Source organism: Corvus brachyrhynchos, unplaced genomic scaffold (genome assembly GCF_000691975.1).
Source record: "Corvus brachyrhynchos isolate BGI_N302 unplaced genomic scaffold, ASM69197v1 scaffold115, whole genome shotgun sequence".
Lineage (NCBI taxonomy): Eukaryota > Metazoa > Chordata > Aves > Passeriformes > Corvidae > Corvus > Corvus brachyrhynchos.
In genome coordinates, this window is record NW_008239553.1 from 22,885,283 (window position 1) to 22,897,894 (window position 12,612).

At 39.0% G+C, this 12,612-nt stretch overlaps 1 long non-coding RNA gene across 1 annotated transcript in view; it reads right to left on the minus strand.

Annotated features, from left to right (window-relative positions):
* Positions 1–3,029: 3,029 nt before the first annotated feature.
* The window catches only part of LOC108448512, a 51,855-nt gene continuing 42,272 nt past the window's right edge, over positions 3,030–12,612 (minus strand). The window contains exon 4 of the long non-coding RNA XR_001864403.1: positions 3,030–4,388. This is a non-coding gene — a long non-coding RNA (uncharacterized LOC108448512). The remainder of the gene's footprint in view (positions 4,389–12,612) is intronic.

The window sequence follows — 12,612 nt, forward strand, 5'->3', positions numbered from 1 at the left end:
TAAAGATATTAGAAAAAAATTAGGCAAAAATATCCTTTTGGCTACTGCATCTGTGTGAGGGACATCCTCCTCATTCGGAGCATTTGAAAATACAATCCCTATATTTACTGTGTTTACCTATATTTACTTCCCTGTAGAGCTGTTCAGGAAAGTCACCAAAGGCAGAGGGGGACACATTGAAATGTACTTGGTACAAATTTGTATTGAGAAGAAAAAGGAAATAAACATTTTCTATAGTCTTCCATTCCTAGTTGTTTTCTGATTAAGTAACTAAGGTGGGTAAAATTCAGGTACACATGAGTTTTGGAGATCACTACACAGCTGACAGGGATAAAAAGAGTTTTTCACCAGTGGTAACCTTGAACCTTTAAAGGCCTGTGTTTATAAGCTTTATGTTATATGAAGCTGTATTCTAACTGCCTTAAGGTGTATCCAGTGCACCTGTAAGTCTTTTCACTTCAGGGTCTGCTTTTTACTTAGTACTCCACATCTCTTTTTAAAACAATAGAGAAGTGATCTTTTTTATTGTTTTTAGCCATTTTCACTTTTTGGTAATCAGCAGCATCACTGACCTTCTGTATCTGAGTTTGAATGTACAGTAGTGGCATTCCATTTTAAAATCAGTTTAGTTGAAATTATTATAGCAGAAATAATGTAAAGGTTGTAACTGTCTGCAGTTTTCAAAAAGCTGAACTTTATGTGTAGATGTGTATATTAATGTTACCTGGCAGTTGTTTTCAGCACTGTTCTGAATGTTTTATTCAAACTTTTAAAAATGCTTCTTTTTTTCTTTATTATTTTGACCTAGTTTTGTTGCATTGATGGCTGTTTAGTGAACTTTTTCCAGCCATTCCACACACTGATAGTAATAGGACAGTAATTCTCTAGTGGATGGCAATGCCCACTCTCTGAAGAGCTAGCTTGTGAGTCCATGTCTGAGGTTCTGGTCTAAATCTCTTGGTCATGCTGGGGTCACCACAGTGTGTTTACTAGGCTGAAGTTGCAAAGTCCTCAGTGTCCAGGTTGCCTGGTGCTTCCCTGTTAGAATTCAGTGTGCCAGACCCATGGCACCCCTGTCTTTCATGAATGGAATTCAAAAAGACACTTAGATTTCCATAAATAAATTAGGAATTCAGTGGCTTCTTCTGGCTAATCAGGGCAGGCTGATAAACCTTGCTAGCTGTTTAATAAATGAATTGTGACTGATTACCTATTAATATGGACGCCTCAGGAATTCACCCTGGGGGAAGCAGAGCAGTGAAATAGAGAGGGGCATGGCCCCCTGGGAAATCAGGGCTTCATGTTTGCAGCTTAAATATCTCTGTGAAGTATCAATAAGGAGGTAATTGAATTTTGAACACAAACATGAGCGCCGGATGGATGAAGGAGAGGGGGGCCCTGATCATCTCTTCATGCCCCTTCATACTCCCCTCCCCTTCCCCTTAGAGACCACTCTAGTGAAGATAGATGCTAAATCCATTAAATAAAGATTAGACTGTGTCGTGGTAGAAAATGGCAGCTTAGCTAGATCCCTGGGCAAATTGGGACCTTTAGCAATACAGAAAATTAAAATATACATTTTTAACAAGTGTGCTTTCGACACAGCAATAATTTCTCTGTGGCTTGTGGGGTTTGCTCACCTTTCAGATCTGCTTTTGTTTGGTTATATCACTTGCTCTTGTTTTGAAACCAGCCTGCTTGGTCTCTCTGAAGCAGAGAAGACTTAGGGGAAGAAAGGTTATTTTCCCACCTTGCTTTCTGTCTTTGGCACTTTTTATTGGCTCTTATGCTTGTTATAATATAGAAGATCAGTACTCTTGTATTTGAATATGCAAATAATTAACTTTGGCTCCAACACGCTCAGTCACATGTTCTGAAAAGTAGTTGTCAATAGTCTAGAGGAAGCATGTAGATGTAAATGTGATCAAACTTTTTATAAATGGTTTTTATTTTCTAAGAACATGGCTTTGTTTTTTATTTTCTCCAGATCAATTTTTCTGAATGCTACTCTTATGGAAAAGATTAGTATAGGGGTGTACATTGTAAAAGATCAATATTTTTTTTGTTACACACTGAATTGTAGAAGCACAGCCGAAGTGGCATTCAAGGGGTGACAGTCTTTCTTTATAATACTGTGCTAGACATAGAACACAACCGGGCTTTCTTCACAGTCCCACATGCTCTACTGTCTGTTGCAGCAAGTCAACAGATCCTCCTGGGTTTTGCAGGCAGAATCTCATCTGTCTGTACAAGTACAGGACCAACTGCCATACTGGAGAGACTACTCCTGTTTTTCCAAGATGATCATTCTACAGAACAAAATCCAAAATTTTTTCTGTTTAATGATTTGGAGCAAAAAATGAGCCTAAGCCAATGTTTTCCTAGAGATAACTGCTGTTCCTTCCATTTAGAATTTTTTTTCTTTACTCTAGATAGTTTTGAGAATGGAAAGAGAAAAAAAAGGTTTTATGCTTTGCTGAAATGCAATGGACTGAGACAATAGTAACATGGGGGCTTCTGTCTGTTCTTCCACAACATCTCCCTGATAATACCACTTCCCTTTTTTCAGACTCCTCTCAAATATTAGCAGTTGTGCCCAGAAAACCCTTGATGCTGCATCCTCAGCTTTAACTGCTGAGAAGTGAACCCAGCATCTTCATTTTTTTGTTAAGAAGAAAAGTAAATGTTATTAAGTATAAGAAAGTATTAAAATACACAGGTCATTCTGGAGGCAGTAGTGAACGTACTGGGAATGTTTTGGCTTCCATTAACTTAGAGCTGCATCAGACATGGTTTTCTATTTGTTTTCCAAACTATCATCTGCTTCCACATCCTAGCAGTTTACTCTCTTGTTTTTTGTGACAGGATTTTGCATTGGGAACATCTGTTTCTTTCATCCAGCCATGCTTCTAGGAAGAAAAAACTTTCTAAGCTGCCTTAGCCTCAAAGATTCTCGTTTGTGGTGTTGACACCAAATTGAAAATGAGCAGGTACCACCTCCTAGCTAAATTGCAGTAATTGATTGTGTATGTGTTGGAGCCTGTCTCAACTGAAGAAGCCAGGTCTCAAGCCTCCCTTGGTAAGGGGAGATTACACCATTGGGATTACCTTTGGCCAAGCATGTTGATCATGGGCCTTCTTCATTCTTGTGCCTTCCTGGCCTTTGTTCTCTTCGCAAGGGGACAGTTCCTTTCCTGAACCCCACCCCTCTCTCTCCAGTTCTCAGTCTGCTCTTTGTAACACGTCTAGTTTCTTTTAACCTTAGCTGGCCTCTTTCAAAAAAGTCACCTATACCTTGACAGCCTGTGTCCTTTTTTTCTTATGCTACAGGCATTCCTTAGGCTTATTGTATTACCTGTCCCTCTGCCTGTTTTGGAGATTTTTCTGCTCTCTTCTTCGTGCTTGTACACTTAGACTGATTTTCTAGCTCAGGAGTCTTCCTTTGTAGATCCCAAATTTAAAAGGAGACTCTTGCTAATTTGTGCTGTAACATCTTCTGAAGGCAGGCATGTGCCAGGAACTTCACAAGCTTATGGCTTTCCATATTAAGGCACTTAGTGATGCAACATTTTAATTAAATTAACCAGAATTCCTAAATTGTAGATAGACAGATTTTCCAGATCATCTCAATATGAGCTTTTAGAGTGATCAACACTCTGCTGGTGTTTAATCCATCAGACTGCCATATGGAGTGTTGAAGAGTAGAATATCTGTTTATTAACAATTGTTTTTTCACGTCAGCATGTACGATTTTTGTATTTGAGGACCTAGGAGTGCAATCTGTTCCTGCATCTCTTACATGAGTTATATCAGCCTCATGCCAGACCTCATTTCATGCCAATCCCTCTTTTTTTACTGAATTTAGGTGAGCAGTAGGCTGTCTAAATGGCGTAATAGAGCAAGGGGGTCATTCTATCACAGTCTTCAGAAGTTCTTTGGTTACACTCTCACAAGGGGAATGTGCTCAGATGTCCTTTATGAGGAATTGCAGATATCCGTAGTGTCAGCGATTTCTGTGAACAGTTGAAACATGTTTAATGAAGCTTTGCAATTTGATTGACCATAATGTAAGTCATAATTCACAAAAGTCAGAAAATTGTTCAAGATCAAGCCAACATTTTATTCACCCTGAATTAATAAATACCTATTCTTAAATCCTAGGATATCTGGTGTTAGACTTCTCTAGGAATAGAATTTACCTGTCTCTTTAGAGTAGTTGTCTGTTCCATTTTATTGTGAAATACAAGTCTGTTTCTACTCGTTTAGCTGAGTGAATGCTTTCCATTGTTGGTCTTTCCAATGGGAAAAATACTCTTCAGGGAAGAGGAGAAAACCTTCTTGTGTTGTGACTTTTTCATTGCCCTCTTCAGAAAGAAGTATTAGCCCTCCTAGAATGAGAGATGAGATTGGTGCAGTACAGGAATATGTTTTGCAGCACAGGCATCAGGCTCTTCTCATCAAATCTATTTTAAGATATTTTTCACTGTCAGAACCCCCTGAATTCTCAGCTGGAGTAAAATGCAGTCATTTTTGCAAACTCAAACGTTCATAAAGCTTATTTGCTTTCTTAGATGCATTAACAGAGTGGGGAATAAGATGTGCTTATTAAGACAACTTCAAATTTGATACTTGTTTAGGTAAGGTACAAAGAGGAGGGAGCTGTTGGTATGAGTTGATGGTGATAGATGGAAAACAGTGGGAGTTTGCCTTTATTAGAGCTGTCTTACCCAGCAGATGGCATTGAAAATGTACCTGCTGCCCTCTCTTCTTGCTAAGCACTGCCTTAAATGAAATCCAAAATCCTTCAAGCTGGACTCTTCCCTTTGGTGCATAGCTGCAGATCACTTCCTGATGAGGAATTTGGAGTGCCTCCTGCCTGCTGGATAAAACAAAAGACCTGCTGCTGGATTCTCAGAGGGCACAAGTTCTTCAAGCCAGTGGCAACATCTGTCCCAGCGAAGGGCACATCTTAGGCTGGTGACTGTAGGAGTTTATAGGCCCTTTACATGTGTGCCAATGAGAGGAGGAGAAATGGTGAATGTTGATGATTTTTAGAGTGGGTATCACATAGTTTCCAATTAAATGATGAGGAAAGTGGGATGTAGATCTGTTGTAATGATTCAAATTGTAAGTGGTTATGGCAGTGAAACTGAGAAGTGAAAAATGTTTACTATGAATGAAGAGAACATCAGTTCTGTAACACTTTGTTTCCTGTCTATTCAGTACTCTTTTATCTTTATTCTCTTTTCAGTAAATAATTCTGATAATATAATTTTGTGCAAACAGTACAGTGCTCATGCAAGGTAGTGGTTTAATACTCCTAAGAAGCCAGATAATTTGAAAAAAATTATAAAATTTATGTACATGAAACACAGCTATCTTGTAGAGCTAGTGTGAATGCATGTGTCAGACTATGTAGCATGGCTTTGTTTGTCTCATATCATTTGTATTTTGTTCTATATTGTGACTGTAAGTTAGTAACATACCTATTTCAGAGTATTTAGAGCACAGTGGGAGCTAATGAACGTTGCTACCTTTCTAGAACCTATGGGATTAAAAATGCTTCCTTGCAGCCCCTTCATTTCCCTTATATCTGAGGGACCTGAGTACTTGTTGAAACTGGAGTTTTTTACTCCTCCTCCAGTGCCAAACAGATTGTCTGTGATCTCTCTTTCGATGACTGCTGCTCTATTGCTCATTTAACCTTGTGACCAAGTATAATGTTTGACTCTCCAGTAAGTCCAGGCATCCAAGCCATAATCTAAATCTTCTTCCATTTTTTGATATAACACCTCTGGAATAAAACCTTTCCTATCTATCCACACAGCGCTTATCCAAGTTCTTATAATATTATCCCTTTCTCAGAATCTTTTACTCTGATCTTACCAAATCCTGTTCCACTCACAAAGATGAGCTCCTTATTTTGATTGTGATCAAGATCTCCATACATTTCTACATACACTTCAGTATGGTATCAGACCATTTCTCCATTTCTCTTTATGTTTTTTCTTTGTTGTTCTGATGTTCTGTATGTTGTGGGTTTTTACATGACTTTTGTGTTTCTGAATGAAAACCTTGCTGTTTGGCAGAATTTTCTTGAGAAATCTGTCTGAACTTGCTGGAGAATTTAGTCAAAGTAATTGGGTTTTGTGCACAGTTGATGAATGTGGCAGCACCTCAAACCTCCTGAGCTCCTGGGATCATCCAAAACAGCCAGGTCCAGAATAGCCAGGTCCCCAGTATGGTGAAGCTGAGCAGATTGTTCTTCTCCTCTAGATCTTCAGGCTTGAGTGTATCTCCAAGTCACAGCAAATTATTATCCTATCTCCCACCTCTTCTGCTTGAATTTAATAATTGTTTATGCTTTACAACCTATGTTTCTGCGTAAGGTCTAATAATCTTCTCCCAGGAAGGAAATAAGTCGCATTCTCTATTTTGTAACTTTGGATACCCTGTCAGGCAGTATTTTGGTAGGAATAATTTTGAGATAGTGTGAAATACACTATTCACTACTAGAGAGCTTCTTATAAATCAAGAGTTTTCTTAATGAGAATGTGAGGGGGGGGGAGAAGAGGATCTCTTTGATTTTGAAAGGTTGTGCAGTTGTTATTTTACATCTCTGCAATTGAAAAGATAGATTGAAAATTCCAATTGACTCCCAACCCTGAAAAGAATGAGCAGGGAGAAAATCAGAAAACAAGTAATGGAAGCCGGTCAGATTAAAATTAGCAAAAGAAATGCTTTTTACAAAATGAGTAATTTGATGTGGAACTTTCTGCCACACTGGGATTATTTTTTTTTTTTAAACCAAGTACTTAGCAACAATTGAAAGGGAATCAGGCAGTTAAATGGATGATAACATTTTTAGTTAGAGCAGAATAAAATCTAAAATGAAGTAGGAAATATCAGCCGTTTCAGGATATAAAACAAGTACTTAGGAAAAGGAGGAATCTTTCAGTAATAATTATTCCATATGTCTTCATAATGTGGCTTCCTAATTTATCTTTTCCTGTGATGCTTCTGATCTTGGGTGCAGTCAGACAGGATACCTGACTGGGTAGATTACTGATCCGCCCTGCTCTATCAATTCCTGTGCTCATTTACAGTTTTTGTGACCACAGAGCAGACAGATTCTAGTTTAATAGGAAATAACATTCCTACAATTTTTTTAGCAACTAGTCATAGATCCTACTTATAGATAGGATTTTGTATACAAGATTTTAGTCAGTGATACAGAAATGTAAATTCTGAGCATGCTCTGAGTTACACCTCTAGAGAGAACACCATTATTAAACCTTTTTGAGGGTGTCCCTGGTGGCAGCTCCGTAGAGCAGGTGGCCTGCATGGCACAAGCATACCAGGGAGTCAGGAGCCTGTGTCTTATCAGACCATATAATCTAAAAATCACTCAGCCTGTTTAGGTCTCCTGGGGAGATGATGACGATGACACAGGACTCTTATGCTAAAAACTAATTGTTGACCTGCAGAGGACGTCATTCAACACAAATCCCAACAGAAAAGGGCTGGGTGATGGATGTTTCTGGGTAGCAGGCCAAGCTCTCATTTGGTTTGCAACAGATATTTCTCTGGGTTGCCTCAAGATTTTCATGTCTAATACCTGGCTTACCTGAAAATAGAGAGCAAATTAATTAAAAAAAAAGAAAAGCTTACAATTTATGTTTACTAACGTATGTATATAAACCTGAAAGGAGCAAACAGTTCCTCCCCTGTCTCAGAGCATAAAATGCCCTCACTCTTCACTATGGTGCTTGGGTTTCCTGGAACATTAAGCTAAGCAGTGGGTAGGTGGAAGGTTAAAGGCAAGGAAACAGTGTTGAAAAGGAATACAGTAAGTAGAATATGGGAAAGGGATGTGGGAATGCATATCCATCTGTTGATTGAAACATGGCCAGTAGATCCAGGGAAGTGACGCATCTGCATCTGCAACGCCACATCCAGTGGTGTCCTCCATGCCCCAGCATGAAGAAGACATTGGTAAACTGGAGTGACTTCAGTGGAGAGCCACCAAGATGATCAGGGGCTGGAACACTTGCCCTGTGAACAGAGGCCAATGGAATGGGGCTCATTTAGCATGGAGAAGAGGTGACCACAGGGACCTGATAGCTGCCTGCTAGAACGTGCAGGGAGGTTGAGAAGATGGAGTCAGTCTGTGCATGGTGCCGCATGGTGGGAGGACAAGAGACAATAATCGTAAATTGAAGCAAGAATGTTTCTGACTGGAATCAAAAGAAAACTTTTCCAGCATGGAACAGTCAAGTATTGGAAGGGTTGTCAAGAGAGGTTGTGCAGTCTGCATCTATGGATGTTTTTATGACTTGACTGGAGAAAGCCCTGAGCAGCCTGTCTGTTCTGAACAGAACATTAACTGGAGACCTGCCAAGGTTCTATCAAGTCAGAATGAATCTCTGATTCTGTGCAATTTTCCTCATACGATATTGTACTGTACACCTTATTCTGTCTGTTCTCTTCTGGTAGATTAAATTTTCTTCACTAACCACTTTTTCCTTGTATTCTCCTTTTACTTCTTCTGCTCTGCTGTACCTTTCTAACTCTAAATAGTTCTGATAGTTCCATTGCCACTGGACTATGGAGTCTTCAGACTTCTCCAGACTTCCAGAATTTCTTCAGTACCTCTCAACCCTCAGAGCAGCATTCCTACTCACCAAATCCATGGAGAGTCTGCATGGCCATCGCTGCCTTCTGTTTTCCTTTCTGAGCTGTCTTGTAGATGGTTTGCCATCTGCTTTGCTGCAGTGCCTGTGTTCTTTCTTCTAGTAATGGATGAAGAATTCTTCTGTTCTCATTAAAAGATAGTGGTGTCGCTGCATTCAGCTTTCATAAGAGAAGCACCTAATGGTAGACATGGCCTCTGACCAGTGGTATGCATGGACTGTAAATAAACATGAAGAGATTTTTGGAAGCAAAAGAGTACCAAAGCTTACTGGGCTACTCTCAGTAGACCTTCTGGAGCAAAAAAAAAAAAAGGGGGGGGGTTTGTTTGTTTTGGCTTTATTGCTGGGTTTCAGAAAACTGGAGTTTCTTCTGGCCTCTACTCTCAGGACATATCTTCAGACTCCGATACCCTCCATATTTCTTGTATTCTTAATATCTTCTTTAAAACTCATCAATATTAGAAGTGTGAAGGTCTTTATGAAAAATGTTCTCACATTTCCCTGTGGGTCTGGGAGGGTGTATTTTTGGGTGTATCTTTTACATCTGTTTTTACAGCTGAGCCTTGCCCAGTTGCTTTTAATCTCGTTAGCAGCTAAATTGTATTAATTGTAGCAGAACCTGCATTGTTTATACTTTAATACCTATTCCAAACGGCCTTGAGTGGCATTGCAATTTTGTTATGAAGTAGGTCAGATTAACACTAGTCATAGATTCTCTGAGTAACTACAGTTTTTTCCTATTCATTCGAACTTGACTCTACTAGCATTTGGATGCTGTAAAAACTGTAACATTTCTAAATCAGTGCATTTTCTCAGATGTCTTGTGAACAACTTGGAGTTGGTAAAGATGGTTTTGAATTTCCCAAATTTTCTTCTGGTCTCTCAGATACTCCTCAGCTCAGGGTATTGCTGCCGGAAGAGTTTTGTAGGGGGCAGCACACCTGAAACGTACGAAGTTATAATTTAAAATGCTGGAATAAAGCAAGCAGTGAATATACTAGGAAGGATGAGGATAGGGATAAGGGTAATTGTTACATAAAGTACCTTTGATTTACATGGAGGAAAGAATAAAATTATGGAGGCAGTTGTGAAGGTTTTCTTCTGCAGCCCACAAACTGCATATTGCTGCTCTTCCATAATTCTGTCTTAACAAAGCCTGAGACTTTGACCTTGGAACACTGAGATTTCAGTCATTTGCATATATTTGGCCATACAGACCTTGTCTGATTTTTGGAAATTTTGGAAGTCTTCTATGTAATTTGATGTATTGTATCATACTAATTGCAAAAGGAATCTTGGTTTAATTCATGTGTAAATCAAATAATATTTTTCAGTCAAAACCCATGAATCTTCTTTTCATAGAGGCCTACAATACTGATAATTCATTGTTGTGTCAAGGGCTGCAGTCATCTAAATGGAAAGATGTTTCAATAAGAAATCTTGGGATTAGAAAACATTTTAAAGATTTAGTCTGCTTTTTAAAGTAAAGACATACTTCTGGACAAATAAATACAGACTACCATATTATGAGCTTCTTCCATCTAGATATCTCTTTCCATTAAGTTTGTTGACAGAAGTTAAATTTAAAAATTCAGTTCTTCTTCACAGTTCAGGCCATTAGCTAACCTATTGACAAAGGCTAGTTTCTGCCTTTTGGAGGTCAAGGAAGCTGTACTGCTCTTCATCCAGCGCTGCAAGCCTCCCCGTAAACAAGCCTTGATGTCTTCGGATTGGATTTGTGTGCCCTGGCTTGCATAACCATACAGCTTGTATCCCAGTGTTATTAGCCAAAAGGAATATAGGGACTTACATAATCATTACACGATTATTTTTCAGTAACTGTACTGTAAATATGTAATTCTCTCTGCTCCTAATAACTCTTAATCCCTTTGTTTCTATTGGCTCCTGGGCTCAGATTTGGCCGTGGCCTCCATGCCCTGGCCACTGATAAAACTTGAAAAAATTGTTACTTTCAGGGTTCACCTGCTTTGCTCCCAGCAGTAAATATGTGCTCCCCAGCGCAGGCAGGGGCACTGCATCTGGGTGCAGTGTGTTGTGGTAGTGTGGGCAGCACTTCTGCCCCTGTGCCTTCTGAGAAGGGTCCATTCACCTCCAGAATGCTTTCATACCTGGCTGTATGTGTATGTTCAGCGCTGACCTCTTTGCTGAGCTTCTTTGTGTGTTTTATGTCTGGGAGTTATTGAAGAAACAGTTTTGATCTCATTTCTCCATGGTGTTTGGTAAAGAAGATTCTTCCTTGAGATACTGTGGTGAGAAAATCTAAATTATCAAGAACTCTTGATCCACTGCAGGTGTTGGAAGCCAGAAAGATTATTTTCCTTTTGGTACAAGCAAGTAGAAAAAGGCCCTTTAGAGTGCTTCTTGTAAAAACATCACCCTATTGTGCTGTTTGGCTGCAACATCTGTGGGATTTGGTGGTCAGAGCTCTCCCAAGCTGTAGCTCTTCCAGTGATAACTTATGCTAGTAAAGTACCTTTCAGGTATATTTGAAAATATCCTCAACTTTGATGCAAAATTGCTTTTCTTACTGCTTTTAATATTAGAAGTATAACTCAATTTTTTTTATTTCAGCCTTACAAGATACTTGAACATAATTTTTCTGTGTTTAATTAGCTTCCTGAGTCAGTGCCTGGTTTTAGGTCTTGACATTTTTGGCATGTGAAATTTTCTTGTGTATTTGACCTTGGCTTTATTCCAGAATAAATATTTTAAGCTGCTAGTTGTGTGTAGTTTTTTTTGTCTTTGGTCTGAGATTAGGGGGCAGACATAAGGAGCACTGAGAGAAGTGAACTGTATAAACCACAATTAGAATTGCAATGCACAGGTGTCTGTAGATCTTACACAATTGCCAAGCTTATTTGTTTCTCAAATGATAGGGGCTTTGGGAGTGTATTTTGGAGAATAAAGGGAGCAGAAGGCCTTCCGTTTGTATGTTAGGGTTGTGGGTTTGGCTGTTTGGGGTTTTTTGGTTTTCTTTTTTTTTGAAATCCTGCTTTAAATTCTTCCAGACTTGATACATTTGATATCTTTACAGAACCAGCATATTGAATGGTTGAAAGTGATCTACTGTGGCTGGAGATGCAGTTTGTAACTGCCTTCAGAGAGGAATCAGCATTGAAGAATAAAAATTTCTTGCGTAATAGCTTTTCTTTGAGCATCAAATTAGGTCTTGTGGTTCAAAAATCTGAATGCCAGCATTGAAAATAAGAAGACTTGTAATAATATTAAAAGAGAATGACTTTAGCATCAAGGTTATGGGTGAGTTCTGCTGCAGGGCCTTGAGGATCTTTTTGGGAAAAGAGGCATCTTAAATCTCTATGCTAGTCATGCAAAATATTATTGCAATGAAAAAATAGTGAAGTGAATAAACAGCAGCTCACAGTACAGGATGCTTGATGCATCAGGAGTCCTAGTGTTCACTGTATTTTGCAATTTAATGCACAATATTTTTTTAGTTCTGTATTTCTGTATGCTCCACTCACTGTGTTGGAGCTGTATTCTTGGGATGTGAGGTTCCATTAAAAAATAAATAATAATCGCAGCCCCCGCTCCCCCCACGTACACTCATTTTCTGTAATATGGTAATGATATCACCGTAGCAGTAATTACGGGTCATCTTCATTTCTTTCATCTCTGCTGGTTCTGATGGCTTCATTCCTTTGACGGAGAAGATTTGGCTCTGGGTGCTGTGATTATTTTGTTAAGCATTATTCGAATAGACAGGAGTGAGAGAAATTAATCAATCCAAATGCAATTAGCATCATGTTTAACCCAGTGATGGACGTCTCAAGGTGAAACAGCCAGGGGAGTTTCAGACATTATTATTCAATCCAGTGGCTCTTATCTAAATTATAATCAAGAGGTTTTTTTTGGCTTTGCAGAGAGAAAATGTAACTCT